At 38.4% G+C, this 13,537-nt stretch overlaps 1 protein-coding gene across 16 annotated transcripts in view; it reads right to left on the minus strand.

Moving 5' to 3' along the window:
* Nucleotides 1-13,537, minus strand: part of Tenm3 (teneurin transmembrane protein 3) — a 2,741,632-nt gene that overhangs the window by 587,180 nt on the left and 2,140,915 nt on the right. Inside the window, exon 2 of one of the 16 annotated variants that reach the window (XM_060381763.1) lies at nucleotides 10,246-10,408. The exons of the other annotated variants lie outside the window; for them this stretch is intronic. The gene's annotated coding sequence lies outside the window, so the exon portion shown is untranslated. The remainder of the gene's footprint in view (nucleotides 1-10,245; nucleotides 10,409-13,537) is intronic. 16 annotated transcript variants of the gene reach the window in all.

Consider the following 13,537-nt stretch of genomic DNA (forward strand, 5'->3'; position numbering starts at 1 on the left):
GAGAATGAAAGGGAGGGTTGGGTACCAGAAACCCAGTGAGGGGAGCCTCAGATGCTCGTTGACTGATCAGAAAGGAGTTGTGAGAAACAAAGCTGTCATGAAGCTGTCATGTCACTCAGACTTCTAACACTGGTGACTAACGTGGGAAGGGGTGCCATGGGATGGGTAATGGGGAGATGGTACACACAGAAGCGGCCGCTGTGCGCCCTCAGCCTGAGAACAGGAACCACTATGTTTTAAATATTGGTGAAGCTGCCGGAAGTTGTAAAGCTTAGGCCCCTCTAGAATAGCATCAAGAGGTAGGGTACTTGGGTAGTGATTCGATGCCGTCTACACTGGAAGGAACTAGCTAGATTTGTGTAGCCCTTTCACCTTCTGCCTTCCCTGGAGAACACAGCTTTCACGGCACCATCTTGGAGATAGAGGCTGGCCCTCTTACCAGACACTGAGCCTACACATTCCTTACCCCTATACCTTCCTGGTTTTTTTGTTTGTTTGTTTGTTCGTTTGTTTTAATTTTCACTGAGTACACAGCTTTTTAGACACCTTCAAACTTCACTCTAGCTCTTTACGGCGTCAGAGTTCTTCTGCAGTGATCCCTTGGACAGGGCTTCTTTAATTTTGCTCAAACCTAAGCCACCGGTTTGGCTTGGTAAACAAAAGCACAGTGAAGACATCATTGCTGAACAACACAAGAGATTACTTTACGATGGGGCCAACTATCGCCTCACAGACAACTGTATTAGAGCTGCCTTTTCAGCACGATGTTAAGAAGTACACTGAGCTAACTGAACACGAAAGGGTATATGTGTGCCACACATTTTAAAGAGAAACAAGCAACATGGGGGCATGGCACATGCCTGTACAAGTATGAATTTTTCATAATATTTCCTGGAATCTCTAAATACCATAACATAAATAATGTACCTTCAGGTCATCAGCTGTAATGTAGAAAAGGCAAACACTTGTTTTCTTTCTTTCTTTCTTCTTCTTCTCTCTCTCTCTTTTTTTTTTTTTTAGAAAAATGAACACTCTTTTCTATGCGATATAACTAAGTGTGTCTAGATCAATGTTAAAGATAAACTCTGTGCCCCTTGAACGGTCAAGGACCTTTTCATCATTTTTACAGCACTTCTAAAGTGCACCTCAGGCTTGACCCTCTCTCTTACGTGACACAGGACCACCACTAGGAACCCTTCTGCATGTGCTGCCGGAGGAAACATCACAGGTTGCCCCTTTCCTGCTCTCTCTAGGCCAAACCAGAACTCCGCATTCAACTCTTCTATCACCACTGACTGGGTAACTCAGCAAGTCAAGCAATGTTGTTAATGGTCATTCATCAATTAAAAGCAGGACTCTAGAGGACGCTTGGGGTCAGCAGCAGAAGCTCCAATGCTAGCCAAGTCATTCTTGCCCAGGCCAGAGAGAGTCCATAGGAAAGCGTCACCTTCCTGAACCATGGACAATGTCGTGCTCTGCCCGTGTGTTGCTCACTGTGTGCTCCAAACGACAGCAAACCCTCTCCAAGTTTGTGTGCATCTCATCCTCACGATCACCCTACAGGCTGCCATTTCTACAACCGCACTGAACTTAAACCCACTCTGATTAAGCAAGATCAGTGGGTCACGAATAAAAGGAAGGCATGGCAGTGGGAGGGAGACTTGTAGGGGCAACGGGTTTTAGTGGGAGAGAGAGAGGTGTGAGAGAGGTGAAGGGGAAAACAGCTATGATTCACTATATATATTTGTGAAGCTGTCCAAGAACAAAAACAACAAAAGCAATCTTGTGGCATAGCTGGGGAAGTTAGTTTTGTTTCAAATTTGACTCCAAGACCTGCATAAAACCATACCGGTGAGCAGAGTGTTTGCCATAAGGCTACCACTGACAATGATTCAGTGACTACATCATCATCACCATCACCATAACATCTCCATGCGCAGGCAGCAGGCAAGGCTCTGACAGAGCGATACCAAAGGGCTATGAAAGGAAGAGGCTTCACTCAGAGTCACACAGCCAGCAAATGCTGGAGGTTCCATCACAGGGCCCCACCCACTCATCACAAAGCAAGGAGAAACAAGTGTGTCCAGGGCAATATATAGACCGCTTTACATTTCTCTTTCTTTGAGAATTCAGTTTTGGAATTCAGACAGCATTCTGATGCTAGCACAATAACAGCAAGAATAATGGTGATAATGATAATATTAATTTACTGTCATTTCCTATTGGAGTTCCCTGCAAGTGCTAGGTAGCATTAAGGGTGTGAAGAGTATGGGGTAGGGGGCGGGGGCACGGGGAGAGAGCTCACTTGGTAAAGTGCATGCTTTACTTGCAGAAGGAACGGAACTCAACTCCCAGAGTCCATTTTTCAAAAGCCATGTATAATACAGTTTGCTTGTCCCAGCAAAACGGAAGTGGAGACAGGTAGATGTCTAGTGTTCCATGTCTACTCAGCCCATCTTCTTGGTAGGAGTCTCAAGCTAGTGAGAGCCCTCCTGCCCCCTCAGAAAAAGGTTGGTTGTATTTGAGGAGCAACACTTAAGTTGCCTTTGACCTACACACACACACACACACAAACACACATACACACACACACACACACACACACACACACAGCAGCCTGGTATTCCAAACATGGGGACAAGGACAGCAGGATCTACTGTGGTTGGATAAAAGAGCAAAGAAATAGTCCTTAACTGCTACTGGGGCTTAACCCTTTCCTCTGTTGGCACAGATAAGGCTTACAGAAGGCTTGCTGGCAGGCTGGGTTTCTGTTGCAAAGCAGGAAAAAGTGTACTGCAAACTGAAAACATTTTCTTCTCCAAAATGGGTAGAAGAGGATGACATTTAAGATAATCCACAATCTGGACCCAAACTCCCTCTCCAAGCTCTTCACAGACTTCTCCCGGGGGGGGGGGTCCTCTGCTCCAGCCCTACTGCTCATCCGCAGCCCCTGAAATACATAATGCAGATCTGGGCTTCTCTGTCACAGGTTGCAAACTGGTGGCCCAACTGCCAAGCCCAGCCTGCAGACGTGGTTTGTTTAATCTGTGTGTTTTGTGTGTTGTGTTTTTCTTTTCTTTTCTTTTCTTTTTTTCAATGAGCCAACATTTAAAAATCTAGATTCACAAAATTCATATTGTGGCATTTCTTGAAAAATCTCACAATCTGGCAACACGAGGCCTCATTCTCACAAGACAACAGCTCTTCCTCTGGGGTGTCTCCTTTGGATGGAGTGTCTGCCTTTTAGTATGGAGTCTCCCAGACCTCCCTGTGTCTCTTGACTCTCGGCCTATGCCAACCTCCCTTATCAAACTTGCTGCACTGTCTTCCTAATGGGAAAGAAGGATTTCTCTTTCACCCACGGTTCCTTCAGACACAAACAACAGTGAGACGAGAGGAGCAGCACACCATATCGTGAAGGATACTGGAAGAACGCTTTCCTTTCTAGAGGTAAAAATGTAACGTGTAAACGGCCTTGTCATTTCCACTCGCCAGCATATTTCTAGTAGTGAATTTAGGATGGCTTTTGTTGACCCCCTCCCATTGCCTGTTTACCACCCCTTGAAATTCCTTATCTATCTTTGTCCCATCATGTCTTGTCCCAGAGGTTTACAGAAGTTAGCCATAGGGTTAGTTCTTATTAAAATATTTACGCCTCTTTGTTGGTAATCTATTCTTAACAAAGTCTGGTCACTTTGATAACCTGAGCAGTCCCAAGTGACGACCTCTGTCTAGAGGTCACAGATGTTTTGTGAAGGGCCATCCACTGATGAGTACACTTGACATTGACAGAGAGTGAGGGAAGAGTTCATTCCTGCATCAATTATTTACTGATGGACCGTGCAGCACCAGAGAGTGGACAAGCTGAGACTGTCCTAAGAACCAGGGCCAGGTCCTTTGCCTTTGTAGCATTTTTGAGCAAGTATGCCAAAGCGGGGGGGGGGGCATTTAATTCAACAGCTGACAACTGTTCAGTTTTTGCTCTTTCTGGGTAACTGGCTTCCGATACACCACTGCAGTATATTGGTTGGTTTGTAGTTGTTACTATTTGGAATCAGTCTAGCGTACCACAAAGCTTTGAGACACTGAAAACAGCTATCTGCTGCCTGAGAGAGGGCCTGCTGGAGGCATTACTGTTAACATGTCATCAGTTCTTTGGGGATTTCAAAAAGCCACGGGCCGTTAGAGTACAACTTAGCAAAGGTGGTAATTCTCTCATTACCTCTCTTGGCTTTTCTGCATGACCTTGATCACCATCTGTTATCTCTTTGTCTCAAGCTTTAACTGCACATAAAAACTTTCTATGGGTGTGAAATAAAGTCTTATTTCTTATAATCCTTCCTAGGACACAGCCACTTGGGTACATGCAGAGTTGGATCTGAATGATTTGGTAGGGAAAGCATGACTGAGTAAATAAAGCACACATTAAAGATAGAGACACACTCAAATCCTAACTGTAGTATGTGCACACGCAAACAATTAGCCTTTGAATTTCTGTAAGTTCAATGGCACAAGGTCCTTAATAATTTCTAACATATCAAATATGAATGGAAAAATTCTCACACTTTCACAGATAAACAATTTGCTCATCTGATAACATTCTCAAAAGTTTCTTTAAGACAGTCATTAAAAAAAAAAAAAAAAAAACAACAACATTTTGGCCTCACATTGTGTATCTATTTTCCACAATCAATATGTTCTCATGGAAAACAGGGTACCACATACAAGTCTGTGTTCTTCAAAACAAGCCCAAAGCAGTCCAAACCTCACCACCTCTGTATCCCAAAGAATTTTCACCAGAAAACAAGTGCTCTTTAGAATCTCAACTATGTAGAAAAGAGAGAAAACTGTGTTGATATGTAGCATCTTTGACAACTAATGTAAACATTGAACTCAATAACTTTCTAATGGAAAATATTGTCAATTATTCCTAGGAAAGGCAAGTCCTACCATGTATGAGAAGAGTAAAATAATGATATAATTTAAAAAAACATACAGAAATAAAATAGAGTAGCACTAAAAGTTGACAAATATGACATTTCTCTTTTTTATTTCACATGTATGGCTACATATCTGTGCATCCATCAGGTGTGTATAGAGAGCATTTGCGGACAGATGAGGTTATTGGATCCCTAGGAGCCTAGTTACAGATGGTTTTGAGTCATTGTGTGGGTTCTGGGAATCTAATTCACAGCCTTTGGAAGAGCAGCCAGTGCTCTTAACCACTGAGTCATCTTCACAGCCCTAACACACAAAACATTTCGTAAGGTTTCTATATGACTAGAGTTTTTCTTTTTGCTAGCTTTATTCAAAATGTGACATTCTTCTCAATTTCTTCGTGGTTAAATTCCTGCTTATTTATTAAGCACCTGGGTGATGGATGTCAGTCATTTCCCAACTTGGCACATCAAATTAAGCACAAGTGTTTAAGGAAATTCCTCCTATAATGTCATACTTGGATGATTTTTAAAAGGTGATGGCAACACCAAAATGTTTCTGCCTGGATTGCCAGAGGGGAATGGGTGCTTCAGCCAGACTTCACTCTATCAAAACCAACCTGCTCTGAAGGAACTGGTCCATTTCCTATTTGTTCTTCTGCTTAATATCAGCTAAGCATCCGCTGCACATGACTCCGTCCAATTCCCCTTCATAACGACTGACACTCTAATTTTCCAATAATAGATTAACCAAAGGCTCTATAAACAGCCGAGTGCTGCTTGCCTCTACCTTCTTTTACAAACATTTCTAAGAACTGAGTGTCATACACACATGTATTTGTAATTGCAGTTGAAAAACAAATTCTCAAACAGCTGTGGCAACAGAAGAGATTAGAATCTGATAAGGACTTAGAATAATGAAGAGAGGGATTGAAGTGAGGATTCTGCTACAAGGCTGATGAGAAGCGGGAAGCAAGTGTGCTCTTCAAAATCCCTAATCCGCATTACTCCGAAACATCAAATTAAAGCACATATAGTCTATGAACCAGAAGCACAGAAGATGATGATTTTCAAACCTCCGACAATTTAAAAAGTACATATCAAATCCAGTGTTTTAACAGCCCTAAATCGGGAATCTGAACATTATGTAAGATATTTGAGGATATTATTTAAATTTTCTATTCAAAATATGTTGTAAATTAAAGTTTGGGTGCATACATCTAGCTGGCCTGATGAACAGTAATCATCTTAAACATCATACATTATAATAGCTACTAAGTAGGGAGCAATCCCGTTACAAATACTTTCAAGTTAATGTTTAAGGACAGAAAACTTTCTAGATTTGTACAGATGACAACTCAGAATCTGACTGCAGTGTGGTCATCGTTTGAAGCTGACGGCATGCTTCAACGAATAAGCATCAAAACAGTAGGATCTCTGAGACAGCAAGAAAATCTGGTCATGTCTCACTGTGCCATTTTATAAGCTACTTAGCTACTCTTTTTAAAGTTTTACAAGCTAGCAGCTTCAGAAGTAACAGTGTATTTATTTACGCAAATTAATTATACACAATAAATTTTGCTTTTATTATGTTGGATTACTTGTATTTTATGATTGAGATCAACTAAATATTGTCAACTAAACAATATTTGTTTGTTTTTTTAAGTTTTTGTCTTCTGTTTGTTACTGACTAAAGAAAACTGATATAAATATAAGCACATCTGACCACTTAACTTTTAAGATATTTCTTAAGCCAAACTTGAAGCTCTCCATCCATGACACACTTTTAATTCTCATGCCCACATTATACACAATGTGCTTTCATGGTTTTAAGCCATGACCAAAACACATTAACATGCTCCCTAGTTTGGTACAGGACCAGAAAAAAAATTAGCACTCCTTTCTATGATGGTGTCAATTTTGTATGTCAATCGTTTCTTTCCCACACAAGTCGCTGTCAACATTAACGAGGAGAGCCTGCCTTCCAGGGACCCTGGGGACTCCATCTCGCAGGTAGAGCACTTGAAGAACGGAGGAGCCCAGAGTCCCCAGGGGTTGCACTGACCATCTGCAGAAAATGAAAAAGCATCCTCCAAAAACTTTTCTAACTTAAGAGTTTTTTTATCTTGGATTTTAAGCATTGCACCTATTCATTCCCCAAATGTATATTTAGTGTAAAAATTCCACATACAGTTTTGATCTAGAAAAGGAATCAACTAACTGTTTAAAGGAAATGAAACCATGGCCAGCCAGTCCAGCGCCTCTTAATAAAACTATTGTGCAAAAGATTCTGGGATCACAGATTAGAGGAGAATGTGTAATCCTTCATCAAAGAGTGTCAATTGAGCCACAAGGCTTCCTCTGCTTGATGGGCTATTCTTTTAAAAGTCATGATGAGAACTTAAAAAGTATGTAACAGTCTTACACACACACACACACACACACACACACACACACACACACAAATAGCCATTTACACAAACGATTGTTAATCTTAAAGGAATCAGAGCCTCATGCAAAGTCTAAGACACTTCCTTTGGAAAAAAATCATCACGCACATTATTAATTTACATCAACTCCTAAAGCAAATTATTATGTTCTACATTTAAATTTAAATGGTAAAAATACCTCAGAATGTGTACTTTAAAAGAAGATAAAAGTAGTAAGAAGATTCCCCCAAAGGCTCATTATTTATAACATTTTTTTTCAAGATAGGGAAATATTTATATTTTGCTTTTTCAACATTTAAAAATTTCAAAGCCAATTATATAGCCTTTTCACAACTTAAATGCTAATTACACAATCAATCCACAAATCTATCATATTTAAATTAAAAGTGATACATTAATGATCTAAGCAGTAAACATTAACCTTGGCATATGATAAATAAAAAATTCACCAAATTTGATATGTTAAAGGTCCTACCTGAAGCACAATGCAGTTCCTAAATGCAACTTTCATCAGATGACATAAGGAAAATTAGCCTGATGGCATCAAACAATACAAGCACCGAGTCCTTTCCTTGAAATTACAATTGCCCCAAGATAGTCCCACGTTATCAAACATCTGCAGACTGAAATTACTGAAACTGCAGATTGTATTTAAAACTTAGGGGAAAAGACACGAGACTTCCACTCTGGCCTCTCACTAGAGGTTGACCCAATTTGCTAGCATCATATGTTAATGAAGATTATGTTCACATTATTAAAATCATCTTACCCCTGAAAACCAAGAATTTACATTTCTTGAAATTTAACCTTCACTTTACAAATGCATGGTCTGTGACTTCAAATTAATAATATAAACACATCATTCTCCTTTCATGTATGCAGTAACTTCTTGATTATCTGGGTAGGTTTCACATATGCATAGCTTAATGATATTTTCCAAATGTATAAATAATGTAAAATGTGATATACATTAAATTAAGGTATATTCACGATGTTTTAGACAGCCAGACTTTGGATAATTATTGGTTTTAGGCTAACTTGAAAACAGGTGTGTTTCTGTATATTTTGCTTAGTAATAATTCCTAAATTATGGACTCCAGGACATATTATTCACATAAAGAAAAATCTCGAGTTTCCTAAGGAAGGGAAAAATGTAATAGATAAAAACCATATGCATAAATATTTTAAATTATTACAGTTTAGTTAAATTTTACAATGACACAATATTTGGAATTTCAAATGTATAACACAGGTCTTCTTTATTTAAAAGTATACTTTAAATAAAAATATCATTTTAAAATCTATGTATGAATAATTTTTAAAATAAATTTAATTTTTAAAATTACATTTTTTTTTTTTACATCACGTTTCTGTCTTTAAGTTAGAATGCTTGGAAATACCGTATCTACTACCTTACAAATTAAAACTACTGAAAATTGAATCAGGCTAAGAACACAAACTAGAAAACATTTTTAAATCATTTTATACTTTAGACCTATTCAAAGCTCCTACCACAATAAAAGTTTTAAAATTAGTAGTGATGAAAAGATTGTTGGCAAATCAAATTACATGAACACAGTATGTAAAAATATTTGTGCCAGAGACTTTCCATGGAGAGATTGTACATATTAGGACAAAGGCAATGTCTAAGGAAGAATTTCGATTTTATTATTATTATTTTTTAAATTACAGAACACATGATAGGATAACCTCTTCATACCTGCGATGACTGCCTCACCTCTGAGTAACAATTTTGGTTTTGAAATTTCTAGGTTGAAATGTGTTGTGACTGTAGACAGGCTCCCTCAGGGGAGGGAATCATGTGGAAGGCTAACCTAAAACAGAAATGCCAGCTTGCACCACTCTGCGGATGGACACATCCGTTCTGTCTCGATTGCTGAGGGTAGCACCTGGGCAGCTCTCTGTAGGTTGCACCCTTCTCCGAACCCCAATTCATGACAGTTTCACAGGGCAACACACATAGACTCTTTTTCCTAGGTAGGTATGACTTTAACAGTGATTTGGGAATGTTCAGGGTGATAGCTATGAAGACAAAGATTAAGTTTTCCGTTCTTTGGACTGTGTCAAGGTTTTCTCCTGTTAGTGCTGAGAATGTCATGCAACTCAGAAATACCTCTATGAGAAGCATCAGTTGTTTTTTTTTTACATAAGACAAAACATGGTTATTTATACAGGAGCCTTCAACCCTTTGTATTAGGAGTCCTCTATCTACACTTACACCACTAAATTTTTGCTATTTGCAATATTTTAACCTACATTTGTATAATATTAACAACTGTACAAAATATAAAAAATCTTCATCTGAAATACTTATTTCATTTCTGTTTGTATAAAAAATAAGATCACACTATTGGATCATACTACTTTGTTCTTATTACCATATGGAAAAGGTTAAAATTTTCCTTTTCAAGATGGCTTTAAGCTAGAAATGATTGGAAATCCTAAAATTAACAAAATTTATAGCTATGTTTCTTGCAGGGTTGTTTTTTTTTTTTTTTTAATGTGTGTGTGTATGTGTGTGTGATTATTTTAAATAAGGCCCAATGCCGATGCATTTAGAGTTTCTTGCCAAGTTTTCTCACCTACATGTAGATAAATTCCATATCCCTTAATTAAAGTATCAGCAGAGATGTTACACATTAAAAGACCATCTGGTAGAATGCAAACAAACAATAGATGCGCTTTTTCAATAGCTTCACTTTTATAATGACCAAAATAAACCAAGTATTATTATAAGGCATGGGCTTCGTGCAAACATATCAAAACACGATGCATTTCTCATTGTAGGTTAAGAGTGCAATACTCAATTGTGTCTTTTCACTGTCTGTATAACATACCTTCCAATGTGCAGTCCACATGCCTTAGCTCTCTCAAGATACCATCCCAGCGCAGGAGTCAAATGCTGGCACACCAGAGATGCTGGAGTCGGTCTTGAGTGAAGACCTCTTCTTTGGGATCACGTTGTTGTTCAAAAAGACACCTCTTCTTGCTGATAGGGGGCTAGCAATTTGAATTGCAAAATATGATTTGAGCTTAGCTGAAGATGAAATAGCTCATCCTACTTTTTTTCTTTTTCCTTTCTTTTGAGCAGGGTGGGAGGCAGAGGCAACAAATTCACACCATTCTACTGTCTCAAAGAGTTGTGGTACCAGAGCTGCCTCAGAGCCTGACTGTGGGGAGACAGTCCTTAGCAGGCTGCTAGTTCCTTCTAAGTTTTAATAACTGAAAGAAGAATTATCAGCATAATCTTAACTATTAATTAAAGAAATGACAGAATGATGGAAGTGCATTGATTAAGAACCTTATCATCAAATATAAGTGACCTTTGTCAGTTCCCTCTTAATGACCCTATTAAATTATTCAAGTTTTGAGTTTTTTACTTAAGTCTCTATATGGAAACTCAACTTTATGCTTTGCCCCATATTCATAGAAAGCACGCCTAGAAAACAGACTCTTGAGACATTGTCTTTCCTCTGGAATATGATGACTTAGTCATAAGATCTGGAATTCTTGGAGTAGTGTCAGAAGGCAGGGTTCTAATTTTCATGCATGCTTCTAAAATGCAAATACTTCCAAGTTAAAAGAAACTATATTAATTTTCATCTTTACTTACCCAATTTACTTAATCGTCAGAATTTGCACTTTTGAGTTGTTTTTCTTGTGGATCCTAGTGCTGCACAGGGAAAGCATCGGACCATAACTCTTTATAAAAGGTATTGAGATTCTCTCTTTCTCCCCCCTCTCTTCTTTTCCTCCTTCATCCTCCCTCCCCCTTCTTTCTTTTATCTCCTTTTGGCGTTAAGGCAGTACACCCACTTATAAAATAGCTGGTTGTTACTAAATAAAATTATCTCATTACGATACCCAAATGACATCATTCTCCTCCTCTCCAAATTCTTAATACTCCACAATGTTTGCGAATATCATGTCAACCAATAGCATTCCACAACAGCTTCTACATGTCTGATTATGTGCACTGTGATTTATTAATTTGTTTCATTTTTGAAAGGTATTATCTGCTGTTGCCTTGCTTCAGTATGAGCCAGAAGACTGATGCAAATGTGAGGAAAATGCTAAAAAATAAGAAGAGAGAGAAAAAAAAAGTCCTCTCCATGAGCTGTGATCAACTTTCAAATTTACAAAAAGAGAATTTGCTCATATGTTACACACAATTTCCCATATTCCTAGGCTGATTATAAGTATCTGTGACCTAAAAGTCATGGGAGTCAGCTCAGACTGCCACCTGTCCCAGAGCTCTTGTCACTCACTCTCATCTCTGAGAGCTCAAGAAACTATCGAGAGGATAGCATCACCACCACCACCACCACTGTCATCTCATTACTTTCAACCATCTACTCATGTGACTCAGGAGTATGCTGCTTGATTCTGACATTAACTTGCAAGTGACTTAAGTGGAAAGACACAGGCTTGAGTAGACCGTCACTAACAAATTCTATGTAGCTGACCTGACTATATATAAATCACCTCAGTTACTCAATTAAAATAGGATCTGAAAGTTATCACAATGTCTTCAAATAAATAGATCCTATTGCAGCTTAGGTGTGCAAAATACCTCTTCAGATTTGGACATGCTTCTGCATTTTTCATAGTTTATATTAGAATGGTTATCTAAGAGAACACTTTCAAAATGGTATTTCAAGTGCTTTACTTTAACAGCTTACATTTTCAACTGGGTGTTTCAAATCTGAAAAACACCAATGCAATGCCAATAATCTATCCTTATCCAGAAGCTTAAAATAAAGCAAGAAGCAGAGCTGCTATGCGTACCTAAAGAGCAATGTCACTATGAGACGGTCATGTGCGGCTGTATCTTTCTCTTGAAACCTTCTATGGCACAGGTATAGCAGAACACTTTTCTGGATTAATCTTCTAAACTTCCACTATTTTCACTGAGCCTTCAAGCATGTATTCCAGTTCACAATGCAGTATAGACCAAAGCCTAAGACAATCTTGATTTATAGTTCTGAAGAACCTGACAAAACGAAAGCCAACCAGATACAGATAAACAAATGCAAACATCACAGTGGGGTGATAAAATTCACCAGATGGGATAGGACAGTATTTCTCATCTTGCGAAATAAAATCCTAACAACGCACATCTCTAATTCTAAGAAAGCTCAGAAATACTCAACTGGGATGTTGATGCAAGCAACAGCAACAAAAATAAGAGACATCATCTAAAGCAGTAATGATTGCCACTCATGACTCAAAATGCCATGAACTCCTTTGATGTACAAGAGGATGCACACTATACTTGGGAGGAAAAGGGAGACTCGCGTTGAAAATGAATTAATGGATTGTTTCCTCGTGCTTTATATGCTTTTTTTTTTAAAGCTCAAATTAGATCCCCACAACCAAGATATTTTCATTATGAGAAGTGCTATGTTGAAACTTTCACGAACCGTCACACTTGTTTGGAAACAAATGACTTTTCAAGACAGAGAAGTATTACTATCAATCACCAGCAGGTTAATTCTACATAATAAGGCAGGTTTGGATGCAAACTGATCCATTGTGGAATACTGTATCTAAAATTGATTACAACAGCACTCAAAATGAATGCAGCCCTCCAAACCACTTCTCTGCTCTGAAACATTAATCTCAATTAGAAGGAGCGCTTCATAATGGTAATGCTTGGTATAAAAAAAGTATAAAATAAATCAGGTTTTATAAGACACAACAATTAATCAGTTTTCAGACGAAGACATTCTTTCTACCTTTTTTTTTTTGAGGCACAAAATTTCCATTAGGATTCTTAAAACAGCTGGTATCTCCAAAATTAGGTTTTTAAATGTATTCTAAAAGAAGCTTCCAAGAAATGATTTTTCAAACTTGGTTGCTGAAACTTTGAAATAGCACTGTGTCATTGTGCTTCCTCTTCAGGGCCATGCTTCCTTCTACATGTGTGAGTTAAAGTCTTCTCTGGACTGTCACATCCCACTTTATAAAGCAATATGTGGGCACAGACTTCAACTGAAAACCCAAAAGGAGCTATAAGCAACTGCAGATTACAGTAAAAGTCTTGTTGCAAATCATTATGTTCTCTACCTATCTGAAGAAAGGTGTCTTCTCGGAGTTAAAATGGACACCTAACTCTCAAACGAAACA

The sequence above is a fragment of the Meriones unguiculatus genome, chromosome 4 (assembly GCF_030254825.1).
Source record: "Meriones unguiculatus strain TT.TT164.6M chromosome 4, Bangor_MerUng_6.1, whole genome shotgun sequence".
Lineage (NCBI taxonomy): Eukaryota > Metazoa > Chordata > Mammalia > Rodentia > Muridae > Meriones > Meriones unguiculatus.